Raw genomic sequence first — 21,279 nt, forward strand, 5'->3', positions numbered from 1 at the left:
GTTGCTAAAGTACGAAGAGCTGGTCAAGCTCTGCAGACAACTGTTGCTGGTGCTTCATGCTGGCGAACACCGCGGACCATAGTTGCTGTAGAGCAAAGTTCAGATTTCACATTGCTGGTCGATGCTGTTGGTTTCTGTAGCGCGACGAGCCGGTCTTCAATGGAGCTTCATTTTGACGGTCGTCACAGGCGGAAGATTCATGGTGCAAAGGGGTCTGTCCACAGTCCTGAAGAGCCAAAAGCCTCAGGATTTCCACTTTCATCTTTGGATGAGCTCAGACCGATGCCAGCCAAGTGTCCAGGACCTGGGGGCACCTCTTGGGGATCAAGAACTCACTCCAGCATAGGCCAGCAAGGCTCAGCCAGGTCCAGTTGTAGGTTCAGTTGCAGCAGGTCAGCTGGGCAGTTGTAGAGAGGCCTGGAGCTCGTTCTTTCCTTCAAGCTCAAACAGGAAGTCAGCCAACTGTCCCTTGGAGTCACTCAGGTTAGCCTAGGATGAAGCTAAGCAGATCCAATCTTTTTTCAGAGACAGCAAAGCAGTTCTCAAGCAGCTGAGCAGTCCTTCTTCTGCAATGTCCACAAGTTCAGGAGTGTTTTGATGAGTGGCTCTGGAGGTCCAATATTTATACCTGGTGTCAGCATTTCTGTCTTTGGAGAGACACCCTCTCCTACCTCATATCTGGTTCTGTTAAGTTCTTCCCTTCCTGTGTCAAAGCCCCAATGAAGTCTGGGGTGACAAAAGACAGTGCAGGCTTTGTGTCAGATTCCTTTGTGTGAATAGTGGGCAATGCTCTTTGAAGTGTAAGTGAGCTAATCCCCCAGCCATCCTGTCCACACATAAGCCCCCTTTGTCTTACTATCTAGAAGCAATACACAAATCTCAACAGCAGAGCTATTCACAGGAATGTGACATAGGACACTAGCAAAAGGTCAGGACCAGAAAATGCCACCTTTCTTAAGGTGACACTTCAAAATTGTGACCTAAAATCTCATGCCACAATTAGAGGGTATTTTAAATTACAATCCATTTTAATTGAAACAGCATATCTAGCTAGTGTTAGTCATTGGAAGAGATAGATCTTGCAACAGTGAAAAATGACTTGTTATGTTAAATGTTATGTTAAAAGTGATTTGTTAAGCGCTCATACATCAGGCGGTTTCTTGGCGCTAAAGAGAGGATGGTTGCAGTCGCAAAATAGTGAGTTCAGTTATCTGCCTGGGAGAATAGCCAAGTTTTACGTGATTTCCTGAATTGGGTGTAAGAGCTTGCCATACGCAGTTCGGGAGAAAGAAGGTTCCAGAACTGAGGACCCAAGGTCGTAAATCTAAGGCCCCCATGTTTCTTTTGTTTGATGGGATTGGGGGACAATAGGTTCTTGTTAGTAGAGCGTAGGTCACGCGAAGGAATGTACCGCTGTAACTTTGAGGCGATGAAGGCAGAACCACGTCCTGAAAGAGCTTTATAGATGGAACAGCCTAGCTTGAATAGACAGCATTGGGACACAGGAAGCCAATGGAGACTTTTCAGCAGTGGTCTCACATGTTGGTGTTTCGGCTAACCAAAAATTAGCCTAGCCGCTTGGTTCTGAACCAATTGCAGCCGATGCAATTGGTATGCTGGTATACCAGCATACAGAGAATTTGCGTAGTCCATACGTAAGATTACCAGGGCAAGGACGACTTGAGTCAGGGCCTCTGTGGACAGGAATCTACTGATTTTTCGAATTTGTCGCAGATGAAAAAAAACATGCGGAGACCACTGAGCAGATCTGAGCCTACAATGTTAGATCATTACTGATCACAATTCCCAGACGTTTTACAGAACTAGCTGGGAGTGGGGGACTCCCCAGTAACGGAGGCCAGAAGTTGGAATTCCAAGGGTTAGCTGATCCGCCAGTAAGGATCAGCTCGGTTTTGTCTGGGTTTAATTTGGGCTGATTTATATTCATCCAATCACTGATGAAATTCATTGTGGATTGGAAACTCACAACAGATGATGCAGATGAATCAGTGTTAAACACCAGCTGAAGGTCGTCGGCATAATTAAAAACTATAACCTCTCTTTTACGCAAAGCCAGGATCAGTGGCAAAATGTACAAGTTAAAAAGAAGGGGTGAGAGGGAAGAGCCCTGTGGGACCCCGCAGGTCAATTTTCTTAGTTCTGCACAAAAATTAGTGAGGTGAACTGATTGGAAGCGGTTATCTAGAAAGGAAGTGATCCACTTCGGCGATCCCGGTGCAGCCAACACGGTCGAAAAAAAGGTGGTGGTCAACCGTGTCAAAAGCGGCCGACAAATCCAGGAGCACCAGGGCCTGAGTAGTGCCCTGACCAGCCCCCCCTTTCAGTTCGTCCAGGACTGCTAAAATGACAGACTCAGTTGAATGTTCAGGTCTAAACCCTGCTTGATGAGAGTCCAGATAATAAGATTGCTCTAAAAAGAACTGAGACAATTAGCAACGTGGGCTTCCAAACTCTTGCTTAAGTAAGGCAACAACGAAATGGGGCGGTAATTACCAGGAACCAAAGGGTCTAAACTAGTTTTCTTAAGGATGGGGACAACTTCTGCTTTTTTGAATAAATCTGGAGCAATCCCTTGAACAAGGGAATTGTTAAGAAGCAATTAGGGGTGGTCCGGGCAGCATAGGAATGCTTCCCGAAGGATTTGAGGGGGGCAAATATCCATAGGGGAGCCGGAGCAGACCTTTTGAAGTAGGGCAAAAAAATGTATTGCGTAATAAGAGGGATTTGATCTAAATGAGGGGGTTTGTGTAAGAGCATGTAAGGTCCAGGGGCAAGGAGGGTTTCGGAAAACTGGCCTTAATGATGGCAATTTTCTCAATGAAGAAAGAATTGAGAGATTTACATAGAGTTTGTGATGGAACAGGTTTTGCCATGACCCGATCCAATGAAGCAAGTTCATTCACAATAGAGAAAATGTCCCTAGCTTTGTTGGCTGAGTTTAATATTTTAAAGGAGAAGTATTCTGCTTTGGTCTTAAGGATAGCGGTTTTATAGTCTCTCAGTAGAGACACAAAAGCGGCCTTTTTGGTGGGACACTAGTCGCGGCGCCACTTGCGTTCAGTTTGTCTCAGTGCAATTTTCTTTGATTTTAGATTTACGGAAAACCACCGTTGTGCATCATGGGGCCTCCTTGTTTTAATTTTCCTCAAGGGGACTACACTATCTCTGGTCGAGTCCAGCCAAGTATTAATGTTTTCTGCTTGAGTGTGAGGAGACTCGTCTAGGGCAGTGGGGGCTGAAGCAGTTAACAAGGAACAAAATTCTTTGATGTCCACCCAACCCCAGTTTCTGGCCATAAAATTACTTGAAAAAGGATTGTTAGTTGGACGGACATAGGGAATGACAAAGGTAATGAAGTGATGATTTGACCATATACAAGGGGAAACCTGCAGGTGAGAAATTTCTAGGTTGGCGGTCCAGACCTGGTCTAAAATGTGCCCCTTGATATGGGTGGCTACCTTTACATGCTGAGTGCAATTCAGGCCCACTAAGAGTTCAGTGAATTCGATAGAGCAGGGACTTTCTCGTGTGTCGTAGGGCCAGAAGTTAGAATCGCCAATAATCAAAGTTTGGGAATGGTTAACCACCAATTAGGCGATCATATCACCTAACAACTGGGGAAATGTGGGAAAATGATGTGGGGGTCTGTAACATAGTGCACATATGAAGAATGGTGAGATTCAAATTTTAATCAAAGGCTGTCAACTGAGGGGATACCTACAGATACTAATGATGTAAATTTGTGCTTCTGTTGAATTATTGCTGCGACCCCTCCTCCAATTTTACCTGCAGGTCTATTAGCCTGGAGGATATAGTAATTGTCTGGAATTGCTGCAAGAATGTCAGGAGCAGATTCCGTTGTCAACCATGTTTCGGAGAGGGGGAGGATGTCAGGTTTGTCGGCATCTAGAAGGTGAAAGATCTCGAGCTGGTGTTTCACCATTGTGCGTGTATTTAAATAGCAGATTGAAAGTCCCTCCAGCATCTGATGGGGGGGGTTAGTTGGATCTTGCCGGCACTTATCATCATTAAGGGATTCCTGGCCAAGAGGATTGAAAGGAGTTTCAAAGTGGGGGTCCCTGTGGCACAGAATCTCTAGTTTGTCTGGTTTGGAATGGGTCCGAGGATTAGGAGTTTTTCCTTGCAGGACATGTAAAGCTTAAGCACACATTTCCTATTTTTTAAATACAATGCACTCTGCGTTTAGGGCCTACCTTAGGGGTGCACTTTTAGGTTTAAAAAAAAGAAAGGTTTTGGCCCGTCAAACAGTTTATTTTGGCAGGTCGAATTTGTAGTTTTGAACTGCATGGCAGGCTGCAGTGGCAGGTCTGCAACATGTTTTAAATGGCTACTTTAGTGGGTGGCACAATGAGTGCTGAAGGCTCACTAGAAACATTTACTTGTCAGGTCCTGGCTACATGTAGGGCCATTTACTAGGCAATTGCAAGTAACTTACATGCACCGATTCAGTGTAGACCAATTTTACCATGTTTGATTGAGTCAGAACATGCACTTCAGCAATGGTTAGCAGTGGTAAAGTGCACAGAGTCCAAAAGCCAACAAAATGGAATTCAGCAAAACAGGAGGAGTGAAGACAAAAACTTTGTGAGAGTACCACACCACGGATGTTAATTCTAACACACCCATATCATGTCCTTGTATGCCTCCATGTCTGAAGGTATTTCAGGATTAGCGACGGTTTAAGTTCCCCTGGCATGTAATCTAGGGAGTCTTGTAGACCATAGCTGAGTGGGTATTATCTAAACTTCTGAACAGAGAGCAGTTTAAAGTACTGCAGTAGATCAGCAAATGATTTAAAATACTCATCAATTATTAAATCAGTCAGTACATTGATCCATGTTTCTCTTCATCTCTTCACACTTTCCTTGGCACTGACCTTGCGTTTATGATGAATTTATTAATCTGACCCTTTGAGGAATGTGTGTTCGTTACCGCCAGTCGGGAAATAAAATGCACCAATGAGAAATGTGGCCAATCTTTTCCTGATTTTGTTAATGGCAACATATACATACTGTAAATAAAAACAAGCATTGACAAAGGTATATAAAAAATAAAAATGGTTTCATTAATTTGCCAAATCGGTGCTTATGCATAGGGCCTGCTGTTCACTCTTAACATGACATATTTATGCCAGGCATAACCAAATGAATGGATTATTGGGTTTTGTATCTGTCTCACTTTCAGTCCTTATATGTCTAATTATGCCCTCTCTTTCCAAAGGGCCCTGGCTATGTCACCTAGGCTGGAATGTCCATACACAAGGTAATCATAATTTCTTTTTTTTAAGTTGTTGATTTGCAATTCAGTAACATCCCATGTGTGGTAGCCACAGACCACCAGACTCTGTGGAGGCATGCAGTTTAGGTGCCTTGAGTCATGGGTTGGAATCCCCCATATAAATGTCTTCATTTTTCCTATTACATTCCTTAACAAGTCTTTGAGGATTCATAAAAGTACAATGCCAAAACCATGACTTTGTTGTGGCGTTCCACTTGGGAATCTGGTTATTATCGTGGGCTGCTGAGAAACATCTGATTATCGTAAGGAGTTGCCCTGGTTTAGCTGGTGGCTTAGTGATGAAGTAGCGGAGCACACTTGCGTTCCGCGTAAGTCCTGAGTGATGACAGAAAGAGTATTGAGAAGATTCACGGACTATCCCTAGAGTATTATAGAGAAACGTCTTTCTTCTCTTTTTTTGTGTTCTTTGTATCAGGTCGAACAAAGCAAAACCAAAGGGGATGATAGACGGAGCGTTTGAGCAATGCAAACACTCACCCCCAGTCAACGGATCTGGGTTTGATCCATCATCATTCTTTAGCTCACTCCGCCACCCCAGTTCAGACATGGCCACATGGCCATATGCAAATCAGTTTGACCCTGTGCCTCAGGGGAACAGTCCAGCCCGAACTGCCAAGCCATGTCTTCCCTGGACCGGAAACAAGCATCCTGGGATCGGTTTCGGGTTCATAACCCTCGTCAACCAGGCTATCTTGAATCCAGTGGCAAAGTGAGCAAGGGATCCACGTCTGGGCATACCCGGCTTTGCTCGCCATTAGTTGGCAGGGTATGCTCAGGCGTGAGTTCCTAGCTCTCTTTGCCACTGGATTCAAGCAAGCCTGGCTGAAGACGGCTGAAATGCCAGAAATCGGTCCTAGGAAGCTTGTTTCCGGTCCAGGGAAGACATGGCTTGGCAGTTCGGGCTGAACTGTTCCCATGAGGCACAGGGTCAGACTGATTTGCATATGGCCATGTCTGAACTGGGGTGGCAGAGTGGGCTAAAGAACGGTGATGGATTAAACCCAGATCAGTTGACTGGGGGTGAGTGCTTGCAATGTTCAACACTCCGTCCATCATTTCCTTTGGTTTTTCTTTGTTCGCCATAAGTTGGCAGGGTATGCTCAGACGTGAGTCCCTTGCTCACTTTGCCACTGGATTCAAGCAAGCCTGGCTGAAGACGGCTGAAATGCCAGAAACCGGTCCCAGGAAGCTTGTTTCCGGTCCAGGGAAGACATGGCTTGGCTGTTCGGGCTGGACTGTTCCCATGAGGCACAGGTTCAGACTGATTTGCATATGGCCGTGTCTGAACTGGGGTGGCAGAGTGGGCTAAAGAACGGTGATGGATTAAACCCAGATCAGTTGACTGGGGGTGAGTGCTTGCAATGTTCAACACTCCGTCCATCATTTCCTTTGGTTTTGCTTTGTTCGCCATAAGTTGGCAGGGTATGCTCAGACGTGAGTCCCTTGTTCACTTTGCCACTGGACTCAAGAAAGCCTGGCTGAAGACGGCTGAAATGCCAGAAACTGGTCCCAGGAAGCTTGTATCCGGTCCAGGGAAGACATGGCTTGGCAGTTCGGACTGGACTGTTCCCATGAGGCACAGGGTCAGACTGATTTGCATATGGCCGTGTCTGAACTGGGGTGGCAGAGTGGGCTAAAGAAAGGTGATGGATTAAACCCAGATCAGTTTACTGGGGGTGAGTGCTTGCAATGTTCAACACTCCGTCCATCATTTCCTTTGGTTTTGCTTTGTTCGCCATAAGTTGGCAGGGTATGCTCAGACGTGAGTCCCTTGCTCACTTTGCCACTGGATTCAAGCAAGCCTGGCTGAAGACGGCTGAAATGCCAGAAACCGGTCCTAGGAAGCTTGTTTCCGGTCTAGGGAAGACATGGCTTGGCAGTTCGGGCTGGACTGTTCCCATGAGGCACATGGTCAGACTGATTTGCATATGGCCATGTCTGAACTGGGGTGGCAGAGTGGGCTAAAGAACGGTGATGGATTAAACCCAGATCAGTTGACTGGGGGTGAGTGCTTGCAATGTTCAACACTCCGTCCATCATTTCCTTTGGTTTTGCTTTGTTCGCCATAAGTTGGCAGGGTATGCTCAGACGTGAGTCCCTTGCTCACTTTGCCACTGGATTCAAGCAAGCCTGGCTGAAGACGGCTGAAATGCCAGAAACCAGTCCTAGGAAGCTTGTTTCCGGTCCAGGGAAGACATGGCTTGGCATTTCGGGCTGGACTGTTCCCATGAGGCACAGGGTCAGACTGATTTGCATATGGCCATGTCTGAACTGGGGTGGCAGAGTGGGCTAAAGAACGGTGATGGATTAAACCCAGATCAGTTGACTGGGGGTGAGTGCTTGCAATGTTCAACACTCCGTCCATCATTTCCTTTGGTTTTGCTTTGTATCAGATCGTCATATTTGTGTTGTCTACTCAGGTTCGTTACAGAGGCAACAGTAAGTGTTGGATTTTTAGACACAATTATCACCTTCGTGCACAACAGGCATTGGTGAAGGTTGCATGATAAAATAATGAAACAATTAACCTAATTTAAGTTCCCTAAAACATCAATATGAATTGTCTCCCGTTATTCATCATTGCAGGTTGCCCCTGATGAAGGGACATTACATCCCGAAATGCATTGGGCTTTTTTCTTATGTTAAATCACCAGAGTTACAATGTAACATTATACATAAGACATGTATCGAAATACGTCTGAATGTGTTATAATGTTTCTTTGAAATGCAAAAATATATTGAGTGAGAAACTCGTTGGTCTAAAAATTGTTAATTTTGCATTGATTACTACACATTTCGTTGTGCACTTTAGAGTCCAAGTCACACGCAGGGACCTGGCCACTTCATATGCCAGGCAGGCACATGTCTAACGTAGCACACTCACGGGTATCCTTTTTTCATACCAGATAGAATTTTGAGTGCGCAATCCATCAACACTGTCTTTCAAAACCATGACTGAGACATGGTGCTATGCTTGGTTTTGTTATCTGTACCTCCGTCCAGAGGGAGAATTGTAATTTATACCACGTGCGAAATTGGGTGGAGTTTGCTACTATTAATGGATTTAGGTTATCACTCATCATGTTTTCCAACTCTGCTTAACTAATTTTCTCAAATCTTTCAACTAGGACTCCTTCCATTGAAAATAAATATTACCTAAAGACAGTCTCATGGTGGCTCTTGTCAATGGTAAAACCTCATACTTTTACCAATTATTTCTAGACATTTATTTTTATACATAAATTACTATGTATCACTTCTATACCCTGAGAATTTAGGGAACGCAGAAATGAATGGGATCAGTGATAGAGGTGGCGGAGTTTAATAAGGTTATCATGGTCATCAACATAAAGTAGTATTTTAAACCTCCCACTGCTGTCTACTCTTGTTAAATCTTGGGGGCATATTTACAAGGGCCATATCTCCTCATTTTGGGTTTTTAAAGCCAAAAAAGCGGAGATAAAAATATCGCCCTATTTACAAGAGGGTGATAACATGCATTAGCGCATGTTAGCACCCTTTTACCCGACGCCTCCCTTTGCATCTCTAATGAGTGGGCATCACTGGGCAGTATAACCTTGTAAATATCGCTGATGTACACATCACAATATTTACAAGGCTGCCCACGCATTTTAGCAGATGTTAGTTTTTGGAGAAAACAGCTGTTTTCTCCAAAAACTAACGTCTGCCAAAATGCATATTTAGCTATACTTATCATTGGGGGTGGATTATGCTGATACGACCACAGGGTCGTATCAGCAAGGTTATCGCCATTTTCCATGGAACATCGCTGGAAAATCAGCAATGTTCCATGGAAAACATCGCTATCGCTGGGAAATTATCGCCACTGCGCTATGCGTTGTTAATACAATGCTAGCATGGCGATAATTTCCTGCGATAGCCAGAGATAACATTTTTCTCGCTAAGAGCGGCCAGCCATAATAATCGCTGCCCCTTGTTAATATGCCCCTTGGTTTGGTGAATTGCAGTCACTAGAGGTTTCAGTGCTATTGGAAAGATGATCGGTGAAAGTGGACAGCCTTGTCTGGTGCCTCTACGCACCTCAAAGGAGTGTGACAAGAAGCCTCCTCAGTTCACCACTGCTGCTGGTTTTTTATATAGCCATTTCAATTTATGGATGAGGTCCTCTCCCAAGCCTATTTTTATTGTTAATTCAGATAAGTACCTCCATTCTACACAATCGGAAGCCTTTTCAGCATCCAAGGACAGAGCAAGTTTATCTATCATCCCTAACCTGCCACAAGATGTGAAGTAGTGTGATTATATACGTAGCAGATGAAAGATTTGGGAAAAATCCCATTTGCGATTTGTAAATGAGAGATAGTATTACCAATTTTAGTCTATTTACCATTAACTTGGAAATATTTTACTCTGTGTATCTAAATGTGATATTGTTCTGTAATTGCCACACTATAACATGTCTCTTTCAGGTTTCAGTATGAGAGATCCTCTAGCTTTATCATATTCTTGTGCCCTAACTTTTTCGCTTGCCTCACGATACACTTGATACAGCAAACAGTATTGACATGTTGTGTTATCTTGTAAAAAATCCACCAGAAGTCTATATTCTCCTGACACTTTTCTTACACTCGTATAATCTAGGGTTTTTATTTCATTTTAGGTGATTTTCCCTTTCATAGTTTGTCTCTGTTCCATTTAAAAAGTGTGCAAATTCTATTTTGCTCGAACAAAAAAAGCTTTCTCTAAAATAATGGTATTGGTATGACCAAAATGACATAATGTTCAGTAAGCATGGGCAAAGGGATTAGTAATTTCCACCAGATTCGTCAAGAAATTACGTAGTCTATCAAGTATTGAGGCAGGGAGTATGTTAATTCTTTTGATTTTATCTGCCAACATTCGATCCTTGTTTATGTTGTGTTTGTGTAATACATGCCAGTTCCACTTTAGAAGTAAGTAAAGTGTTGAATTCATATTTTGCTTTAACTAAAGCTCTAAGGGTAATAGCTGGTTTTGAGTTGAACTACCTTTTCTCCTAGCAACTGTAGAATCCCTCATCTATTCTTCTTACATGTATGCTTTCCCAGGGGTCTATAACATTTGTGCTGAAGTGTCTGAACCTTCATTCTTCTTTACATATGTTAGGGGGAATTATCTAAGCTTTTCTTATGCTCTGCCAATCTGCAGTTATGTATGTTCATGGGTGGACATATGAGGCCCATATCTAACTGAGAGATAATCATGACATGGAAAGAGACACTATTTGGTACAATCAAGGCATCTGTTACACCCCGTAAGATTTGTCCTGACAGAAAATGTTGATAGGTGATTGAGTCGCATGCAGAAGGTAAAGTTATAGTTCCTTTCCAGTAGGTAAGATAATATCCTACAGAATGTATCTACCTCCGGGATTGCTTCAAGTCAGATTTGCCCGACCTACCTATCAATTATTCCAGGATCATGTTCCAGTCACCTACTGGGGGAAGTGCTATAGTGAGCATCCATAACATCTTGATTGCTACATGGGTGTGTTGGTGTAGTTGTTGTAGAAGCTAATTGTTGTGATTTGTATTGTCAGAAGTAGGTGGGGAAGGTCACTGGAATGGCAAGTGGATAAAAGGATGGGTGATTAATAGGCCAGTGTAGCAAAGGTGAGGAGTAAGAAGAAAAGGACACGGAAAAGGTTCTACTGTATTGTAGTTTAACAGTAAGAACATGTACCAATCTTTGTTGATTGCTACATAAAACATTAAACTCACTAACATTAATATGAACCTCCACAACTATCTTCTTACATTCTCCCACCCTCAGTTTGAGGATAATTCCTTATACATTGTAAATGTTAAATCTTAGGTAGATGCAGTGACTACACCAGCAATAAAATAAAAGGAGCGGTCACCATGTGAGGGCCTTGTCATTATGTAAGTGGGGATCTTGATTTGTCTCTTGATTCTTGTCATCCTTCAGGCCTTTTCTTTTCACTGGTGATCCACCAACATGTTACTTCTTCCAGTTTTTCATGTTCTTCCCATTGTGAGGCATACATTGGCCATTCCCATTTTCTTTTCCCAGCTTCTATTTGCAGTGTGTCCATGCCTGATGTTTCTATTAAATCCAGATTTTTTTTAGTGCTTTTGGGTCTTCAAATTCACTGTTTTTCCATCAATTGTGATTAGCGTAACGCTGGGTCCAAAAGTCAAATTCGAAAGTCCCATTTCTTTGGGTGTGACCTCAATACCAAAACAAATCTCCTTTTTATATTTGTCATAAATCTTGAAAGATGTATATTTTGTGTTCACCATACTGAAAACCAACAACAAGGTGATGGATGAAATGCTTGAAATAATCTCAGTCACTGCCAATCACTTGGGTCACATTTCAGTCCATTGTGTTTTGCCCACCATGCAATTCCAGACATAGGCTCACCTTATAAAAATCAGTGCTGACCCAGCTCCTCATGGGAACGGTTTTGCTCTACTTGGTGCTCGCCAGTAGGGTGAACCTTGAGTCCTATGACACAGTGAGCACGAGACCCATGTCTGGGTCACCTGTCGCACTTGAGGCTCAATTGCAACATAAACAAGGTGATGGATGGAATGCTTGAATTAATCTCAGCCACGGGCAATCTCTCAGGCATTTCACTCCAGTCTGATACACTGTGATCTCAAACCTGCATTTGTGGATCAAGATCTGCAGCACCCTAGATTAAGAGGCACCCCTCGATTCCTGTCTCAATGTTGTCTCTTAGTAAATGAATTACTTACTTTTGATGGTGTCACACAGTCTGTCTCCTGCGCGACTGATGATGGCCAGCAGCAGTGGATCCATGATGAGGCAGAGGAGCATCGCCCCACTGCTTTTTAGCAGTGAAAGGAAAAATAACATGATAATAACTCAATGTTATTATCATTTTATTTTTTCCTGTTGCGGCACATTGCAGGTGAGACGTGACTGCTCTGCTGACAGAGCAGGGGAGGAGTGGTTTGCACTGCCCAAGTGCGCATGAATGTTTGGCCGGCCGTCTGGGGCTGGCCAAACATTAATGGACATTTAGCATGTTCTCCACCCAGGCTGCATTACAGCCTGGGTGGAGAACATGCACTGGCTGTCATTCCCTCACAGAGCGCCGAACAACAGCACTAAGACCAATCACAGCACTGAATTGCCGCGTTGTGATTGGCACAGGAGAGCCTGAGTGTTTCCTGTCCAGAGCTGAGGGACGAGGAGAGATGGGATGAGGAGGATGCAGAGAGGAGGTAAGTGAAATTTTATTTTTATTTACCCCTTTCCAATCCTTCTCCCCGCCCTGCCACCCATGATCCATGCCAGCCGCCACTGAATGGATCTATAAAGGCAGTTCTCTATATTGTTGAGAGTGACAGAATGAAATACCTTCAATTTGTAGGCCTATGGGAGCTAAACCCCTGGCTGCAAATTGCAACTGGTTGGCAGCAACATGGGAAAGTTTCTGAACATCTGTTAAAAGTTGTAAATAAACCGAGCATAGTCCAGATCTCGAGACTGGCAGTCATACCGGCCAGGCTGAGAGCACTGCGAAGGCATATGAGACAGACAGAGGGCCTCTAAATTGCGGGACATCATCTTTTAGTTTTGTAATCCGGGAACAGACCCCAAAATGAAATAATCTAACATGTGATGAGTGACACTTGGCAGGTCTGAAGAGGATGTATTTCAAATTAGTCATGTGATTCTTCAGTTTAGACAAACATTGTGCATGTATAATAAATCCGATTCGGGAGGACCCAGAAACAACGTGTAAACGTGACACCAGTGCTCAGATTTAAGACCCTATGGGGCATATTTACAAACAAAGTGGTTAAGTGTATCATTAAGCCAAGAAGGCTAACGACATGCTCCATCACTTTAGAAACGTAGGGCTGCACCATATTTACAAGAAAAAGGGGCAGCCCTGTGTTTCTCCCTGTGGTAAATTTAGCTGTCTAGCGCCAATGCAGGCACCCTTGCACCATAATGCAAGGGTGCCTGCGTTGAGGGAAGTGATCGTTTGTGTGCAGGAAGGTGTCCCTTCCTGCACATAAACAATCTGAAATGCCGATTTGAAACTTCTATGTGTGCTGCTGAATGCAGCACACATAGAAGTTGCAAAACATCATTTTTAATGATTTTTTTATGTGCAGGAGGGACACCTTCCTGCAAATAAACAATCAAAGGCATTTTGCTGTTTCCATGTGTGGTGAATGCAGCACACATAGAAGTTGCAAAACCTCATTTTTAATGATTTTTTATGTGCAGGAGGGACACCTTCCTGCAAATAAACAATCAAAGGCATTTTGCTGTTTCCATGTGTGCTGAGCAACGCAGCACACTTGGAAACAGCCAAGTATGAGCAGAATTAAACCTTTCTCCTCGATTCGCCAGGGTAAGACCGGGTTTTCCCTGGTCTTAATTTTGGCGCTGCCTTGTAAATAGAGGGCAGCATCAAAATCAATGGGTGATGCGTTGGAACGCCCACAGCAACACCCATTTCCCTCCCCTTTCACGTTAGTATAGCGTGAAAGGAGGCCTTACTCACAAGGCAGCGTTATGCCAAGTTAAGTGTCTTAATGCTGCCTTGTAAATAAGGCAAATCCTGTATCGCCACAGGAACGTCGAAAAAAGTGACATTCATATGGTGATAGGGGCTTGTAAATATGCTCCTATATTTTTATTGCTGCACTTCATAATAAGAAAACTGGTAATAGATAGCTTTGTCTGTTATCCGCAAGGCGACCACACACTGTAATGTTCTAGGTACCGGCACCTCGTGGTGAGGATTCTCCTCTACATGAAAGTCCTCGTCGCTCTTTGGGGCTCTTTGGAGCTAGGTAAGTGCCATCTCAAATACTCAACAAAAAGACAGGGAGAAAGAAAAAGAATTAAAGCAAGGTAGGTTTAAGGAGGAAAAGGTGGTTCAACAGAAGATGGGAGGGTGAATTCAGAAATATATATGGAAGAGGTATTACGAAGTGAAATACTGAAAAAGGAATTAATAAAAGCACTTCAGTAGTACAAGAAAAATCCCCTGAAAGGCATGATTAAACACTAAGAAATGAGTGGTGCCAGGGAGGCAGGTGACGAGTCTTACTCTGGTACGCGTATTCCGGTGTGCAACCCGGATGCATTCCTTGCAAGGACGTCTTTCAGTGCCAATATTGGAAGATAGCGTCAGTAATGACGCCCCATGTGTACTCACTGCATTCCAAAAGAATTAAAAATGCGTGCACATTTTACTTCTGATGGTGATAGCCTGCCAAACAATTCACAGCAAACAACACAGAACAGTTCAGACAAAGTTGGGCTCAGATTCAAAATACAGGTCTACAATGGGTTCAGAATCAGAGGACGTCTGTGAGCAGCGAATGTCAACACAAGACTGCAGGTTTGCCCAGACCTGGACTCTGAGGGGATATTTTACACCGCATAGAACATACATTGTGAGCTATATCCAGGAGCTAATGATGGATGCGGCAGTATTCTACCCTAAACATTATTTTCATGTAAAACTGCGGAGGAGCACATCCTTTTCAAGGCTCCCTGTGCCAGTGCACACTTTCCGCCACAGGCTCAGGCCTCTTTCCAAACAGCTTCTCTCGCTACGCCTCTCAATGCAAAGAACCATTAACCTCTGAGGGCAGGGCCAGACTGGGAACTGAAACCGGACTCTGCCAAACTACTCGGCCGGCCCCCCTGGGGGTGAGGAGGGAGGTGCGGCCGAGCTGTTTGATAGGGCCGATTTCGGCTGGTTTTGTTACAGGGCCGCAATATTGCCGGCACCGGTAACAAAAACGACCCCCCAGGGCCTAAAACCGGCCCCCACCCTGGCGGCCTACCGGGGAAATGCCCGGTGCCCGCTATGGCCAGTCCGGCCCTGTCTGAGGGCCTGATTCACAAATAGACTTTTGACTCGTAAGGTTACGAGTGCGGAGTCCAGCCGCAGCCAGTGCAGGTAAGAGGGGTAGGGCGGTGGCGCCAGGTGGAGGGTGGGTGATTTAGACAGACGGTCCACGAGGAAAAATTTAATAAATAAATAATATTCCCTCGTCGTCGTCTGCCGAAATCCCCCCTCACCCAGCCCCACCGCCCACTGCCCTTACCTGCACAGGCTGCGGCTGGCGGAGGCTCCACACTCATGGTGGAATCTCCACACTGAGCACTGCAGTACGGAGATTCCTCTCGAGTGCAGAGATTGTGCAGCAAGTGCAGGTTATTCTGCCCCGAGTCTGGGAATTCAGCCCGAGTGCAGGGATTCTGCCACGAGTGCAGAGATTCTGCCACAGGTGCAGAGATTCTGCCACGAGTGCAGAGATTCTGCCACAAGTGCAGAGATTCTGCCACAAGTGTGGGGATTCTGCAACTTGGGCAGGTTATTCTGCCCTGAGTCTGGGAATTCCACCCACTGTAAAGATTCTGCCACATGTGTGGGGATTCCTGCCATGAGTGCGGAGACTCTGCACTCGTATATATACGATTCATACGTCCCTTTGTGAATCAGGTCCTCATTCTCTTGCAGCCGATTTGTGGGTGAGATTTCCGAATGTGATTTCATTTGGACTGTGATTAAATTTAGGCAGGAAATAGCATTCTTTTTAATACAAAAAATTACATAATTTAACCTTCTTGTGCACATTTGAAGGCCTCTGTTTTCAGAAGGACCAGTTTTAGGGCTGGTGGTGCCCAATGTGACAATCATTCTTGGCTCCTTCTCTACAGATTCTGGCACTACTGTCCTGCACCAGTGCCCCTCATCTCGCCATACCATCTCTCCCATATGTATTAAATTTGTTTTTAAACACTACTTATACCAGTGTATAGTTTCAGAGCACTTTACATCACACACATTATACAGAGACAATAAATCATACGTGTGTAAATCAGTGCATTGGAAATGTTACATAGGACAACGAGGGCTACAAGGTGTAGTAGTCACTTGTCATTCATACTAGTAGGCAGTATATTTTAGGAGTACTTGGTCTGGAGAAGCACAAACTCAGGATTTTAAAACGTAACACAGTGGTTGGGGTTGGCTTTACTAATAAGAATTTAGGGCCTGATTACAACTTTAGGAATGCTGCGACGGATTTGCGCCAGCCCTGTACCGCCAAAGCTGTGCATAGTCCGCCCACCAGATTACTGGTACAACTCAGGTCTGGCGGGCTTTTCTTTTGCCGTTCCCATGGCACTGCTTTGAAAGCGGGCACCGCAATAGGTAGGCAAAAGAAGTTCCAGAACGGCATGGAGTGAATTGTGGCTTCGGCATATGATCAGGCAGCACATGTTGCACAGCAATCAGCAGAGAGTGCTTTTATGATTGACCAGTGTGTGCACATTAATCGTGTCTTGCATCGCCATCCTGCACACAACCGCCCATCCCCATTGCCTGATTATATTAAAATGAGGCTTGATGTGCAGGCTTGTGTATGCACGATCTGTCTGCCTGTCCTGGTTTGTTCTAGTGCACTTTGGACCAGGACGATTGTGTGCCCGGCCACCACGTGCCTTTTAGTAGAGACAGGCTGGCGCTCTGACAAACACTAAACTGCCTTGAGCTTTGTCTTGCCTGTCATGTTGGGCAGAAGACAAAGGGGTGGGCCTTATAAGTGTTTAGTTATCCAGCACAATATCCTTGGTGCAACAACATCAAGTGTTGCATGGCTAAACACTTACAAGGTCCCAAAGGCGAGACCTATTGGCTATGCCAATGCTTGTTTCTTTTGCAATGAACCAAAGGCATGTGTGTGATATTTGTATAGTGCAAATCTAACCAAAGGGCAGAGCAGCTCTGTACAGGGTCAAAGGCAAAGTCAATAAATTATTGGAGAGGCAGGGATGTTCTGGAAGCAGAAGTTAACTGCCACTGCATCACGATGTAGTGTTTTTTCTTTTTTTTTTTTTCTTTTTATAGCACGATCTCGACCAGAAGGTATTGGAGCGCTTTACATAGCACCGTATTTACATTACACATTCAGGCACGGGAGATTAAGTGATTTGCCCAGAATCACAGGATGTGGACGCGACCTCGAGGCTCGAACCCTGGTTTCCTGCACCAGAGGCGGCAGCTCAGCCGACTTTAAAGAGGTTCGTCTTCGGCTCTATCCTAAAGTGGAGCATGGTTGGAGCGGCCAGATGAGCACTGGGATGTGGTACCAGAAACGAGGTGCGTTAAGTTACCTGCTCATAATGACCATGCCAGGCCACCTGCAGCATTCTTTGTCCCATGTGGGACGTGAACTTTCCACAATGACGTCTATGAGAACACGATGCACAAAGCACTGTTGGTGATTGTTCTGGTAACGACTTTCTAAGAAATCCAAAAAAAAAGAAATAACGCACCTCAGGCTGTGCTGGTCTGCTCACAGGTCTTTATTGACCGAGGAGACACCATACACTTTTGTACAGAGAGGAAAGCCGGGACCTAGAGTGGTAAAACTTGGAACGTAACTAAGGAGAATACAAGTAGTTTCGTAAAACACACTAATCTCTGCACAACAAAATGACATACTCCCAATGAATAATTAAATGGAACAGGAGAAAGACTGCTGGATATTGCAGAAGAAATTACATCCAAGTACAACATGCAAATTCAGTGACCGTGACAAATTACCAAAATAATTGCGTTTTTATTGATGTAACAGCTGTCCTCTGCTCCCGCACAGCATGCTGGGAAGTGTTGTTGTCTGACGCCAGGTTGCCTCAAAGGGCAGTAGGAAGGCAGAAAAGGGTTCAAGACGGTGGCGACCTGCTTTACCACCTTACTGAAACACCTCGAAAGTGTAAAAACGTAAATGGGAAGGGCTAGTGCGAATTGAGGGTTGTTAAATAATACGTGCCAAAGCAACAGTTTCAGTTCAAATGTATTTATGCATTTTTATATAGTGCAAACTTTACCCAGAGGTGTCAGCGCTTTACAATCGAGCGAAGTAAATGACATAAGGAATGAGAGTATCATGGAAGTAGGTACAACTATTAGTACTCGTGACGAAAGTTACATATTAACAAGTTACAGTACATTCAAGATGATAAAATACGAAAAGGTGGCGCGAATAGGGTAATACAAGTACAGATTACATATCTACAAAAATTGAGCACTCGTGAGTGTCATGTGGCAGTCTGGGTCATACAATTTCTCCTTGTCTTCTTTGTGTTATAGAATGGCTTGCAAGGGCCAATATCTGTCTTTAGTACACAAAGCATGCTTCCCCTTGACAAATGTGACAATGCAGTGCAGAGGTAAGCTGCTCAATGGTGGTGCTGTGCATGCGTTAAGGTTGTGAGTCACTCCGGTGCCATAGCGTAGATTGGAAAAAACACAGATGGAATGCGGGGAAAAAAACCTGAGTAAAGGAATATTAATTTTTAACATTTTTGAAGCATAACTCTCACCTCAAACCAAACGTGCGTTGTATTAAAAAGAAACAACAAGATGAAACCGGGCTCTTTCTACTGTATAGTCCAGGCAGAGCACACTTGGTTTGTGTGAAGAAGTCCTCAATCGACACCACCACAACAACGTTAAACCCGATTTTTGCATTTAGGCAATGGTAAAGCATCAGATATCATCGAATAAAAAAAAAAAAATGTAATGTAGCTGGTTTTCAGTGCTGCGTCATGGTTGTCACAATGAGTTTCATGTCGGCTTTGCAGCACCAGAGACTTAGCCACCTTTGACTGTCACACCTACAGAGGTTTTGCTGACATGCTTTGTTCTCTGGGAGTGTGAGCCAGCGTAGGCGCTATTCATTTATCAAGTGGCAGATGCGTATCCGCGCGGGACTTGTTTAAGTGTTCTCGTGGATAATAGGGATTGCTTTATGTGTCTGGTCAGTGTTTCAGCTGCTTCTATAGTTTTTTTCCATTAAAGATGTTTTCTTTAAAAAAGAAAATCAGATTCATGCCCTTTCGCTGAGAGGGGGACTAATGGATAACAAACGCGTGTACACACCAGGAAGAAGGGCGGGGAGAAGCGGGGGCTACCAAGAGGACTGCGAGAGGGAGGAAGGGTGCGAAGATAAGCAAGGAGCTGTGGAGAAACAAGTGGGGCGGGAACAGTAGTGGGTGGAATGCGGTGGGAGTGATACTGGACAGAATGTGGATACGGACTGGAAGAGTAACAAATAACAAGCATTGGCCGCGCGGCCATGCAAGTGAATGAATTACGTTTATGAATTGCTATGCACAGTTTTTAGTTAAGCATACTGTCAGGGCACACGTCTTAACAAGATGCAAAGTAAAACAAGACACGCGGCCGCGAGACCTGCTCTGTGGTGGGGGAGGGGGAGGATCTTTGAAGCGCGAGCAAGACGGAGAGACGGAGCGAGGCGCGCACGCTTCTCCCAAGCGAGAGGAAAGCCAGATGGCACCTGTGGGCGTAACTGTGCGCGTAATCGCATGCTCTAGGCCACACAAAAAGCTGTGGTCAGCTTTTTGAAGCCCACTTACTAAAAGTCTCGCCAGTGCAGCACATGCGCTGGATCAGGCAAGACCTAAAAAGGAGAAATTGGCATGAGAAATGTTTAGGCATGTGAGACAGACAAAAGGCAAGGGGTAAGATTAAATGGATGGGTATTGGAAAATATGTGTTTCATGGGTAGGAGGAGGGGAGAGAGCATAAAGAAAATGAGGAGAAAATGTGTGTGGGCACCAAGTAGCAACGCATCACAAAGGGAGTCTCCAGGAAAGGCTCGCTTTTTGGCTTGGTCATCTGGCTACTCTAACATAACCTTTAAGTGGTTCAGTGTTTGAATATGTGTCCTGCAAGAATTTTGTATGGGGGCAAGCAATTACTTCTAATATGGGCACCTAATACGCTTTGGAGCTCCTATTTAAATGCTGATCTATAAACAAATATAAAGGATATAGATGCAATGATAAAATCTGTTTTAAACGGAAAACATTTTTTTTTCAGAGTTTCATTTTTATCAATAACTCTGCCACTGCTTCAACCTTCAAAATAGCTGGCCCTGTACTGTGCCCCTTTAAAAGGCACATTGTATTGTAATTGCATTTATATAGCGCTTCCTACCCCTGATGAGGCAACAAAGCACTTCGGCGAGTAGCACGCTACTCCGAAACCCATAAAGAATTAGTGGTAAATTAGTATAGTGAAAATATGAAAGTAATTTGAGTGGTGGATATAGTCAGTTATTTGGATTGAGAAGGATAATGAAGGGAGAGAAGAGGGACAAAGGTTTGTATTATATAGCGCTTGTACCCGTGATGGGGTGTTGAAGCACAACATTAATCAGAATAAGGAGCAGCGAATGGACGGCCAACTCTTTGCCAGGTTCTCTGGTGCTCATAAGGGAAGGGCAGTCCAGAAGCAGACCTACAGACATAGTTCTCAGCATAAACATGTACTATGCCTGGGCCAAGAAGAAGCCTTCTGAGGCTCTTCTGGCTCTCATTCTACCAGCTCCAAGGCCACCACTACAGCTTTGTCCAATGACATTTCAGTGCTGAACATCTGCCAGGCAGCTACATGGGCGACTGTCCCCATCTTCACAAAGCATTACTGCCTTGGCCATCAGGTCCACAGGGTGAGTCAATTTGCATTGCACTGTCCCTTCTGTATATACATGCCTTCCTGTTGGGACATGCCTCTGTTCTCCATACTCTTGACTGTGTGCATAACTGTGCAAGTGAATGCGGTTCGGCTTGAGGCCACAGCTAAATCCGTAATCAAGGAAAGTTAAATCTATTGGAATCCTTCAACAGTTCAGAACCCCCAAGTCTCCCAGGGGCTGCTTTGCTTGCCCCATGTGGACAAATCACTTTACCTCAATCAGAATAGTGAACTCAACAACGTTCTCCAACCTACCACCCCGTATGTAATGCCTCTTTCCCTTTTCTAAACTATCACTCCTTATACTAACTTGGAGTGAGGCAAATTTCCTACAAAGGGATCTTGGTTTATTGCTGTGCATGTTTCTTTCACAAATT

The sequence above is a fragment of the Triturus cristatus genome, chromosome 1_2 (genome assembly GCF_964204655.1).
Source record: "Triturus cristatus chromosome 1_2, aTriCri1.1, whole genome shotgun sequence".
Taxonomy (NCBI): domain Eukaryota; kingdom Metazoa; phylum Chordata; class Amphibia; order Caudata; family Salamandridae; genus Triturus; species Triturus cristatus.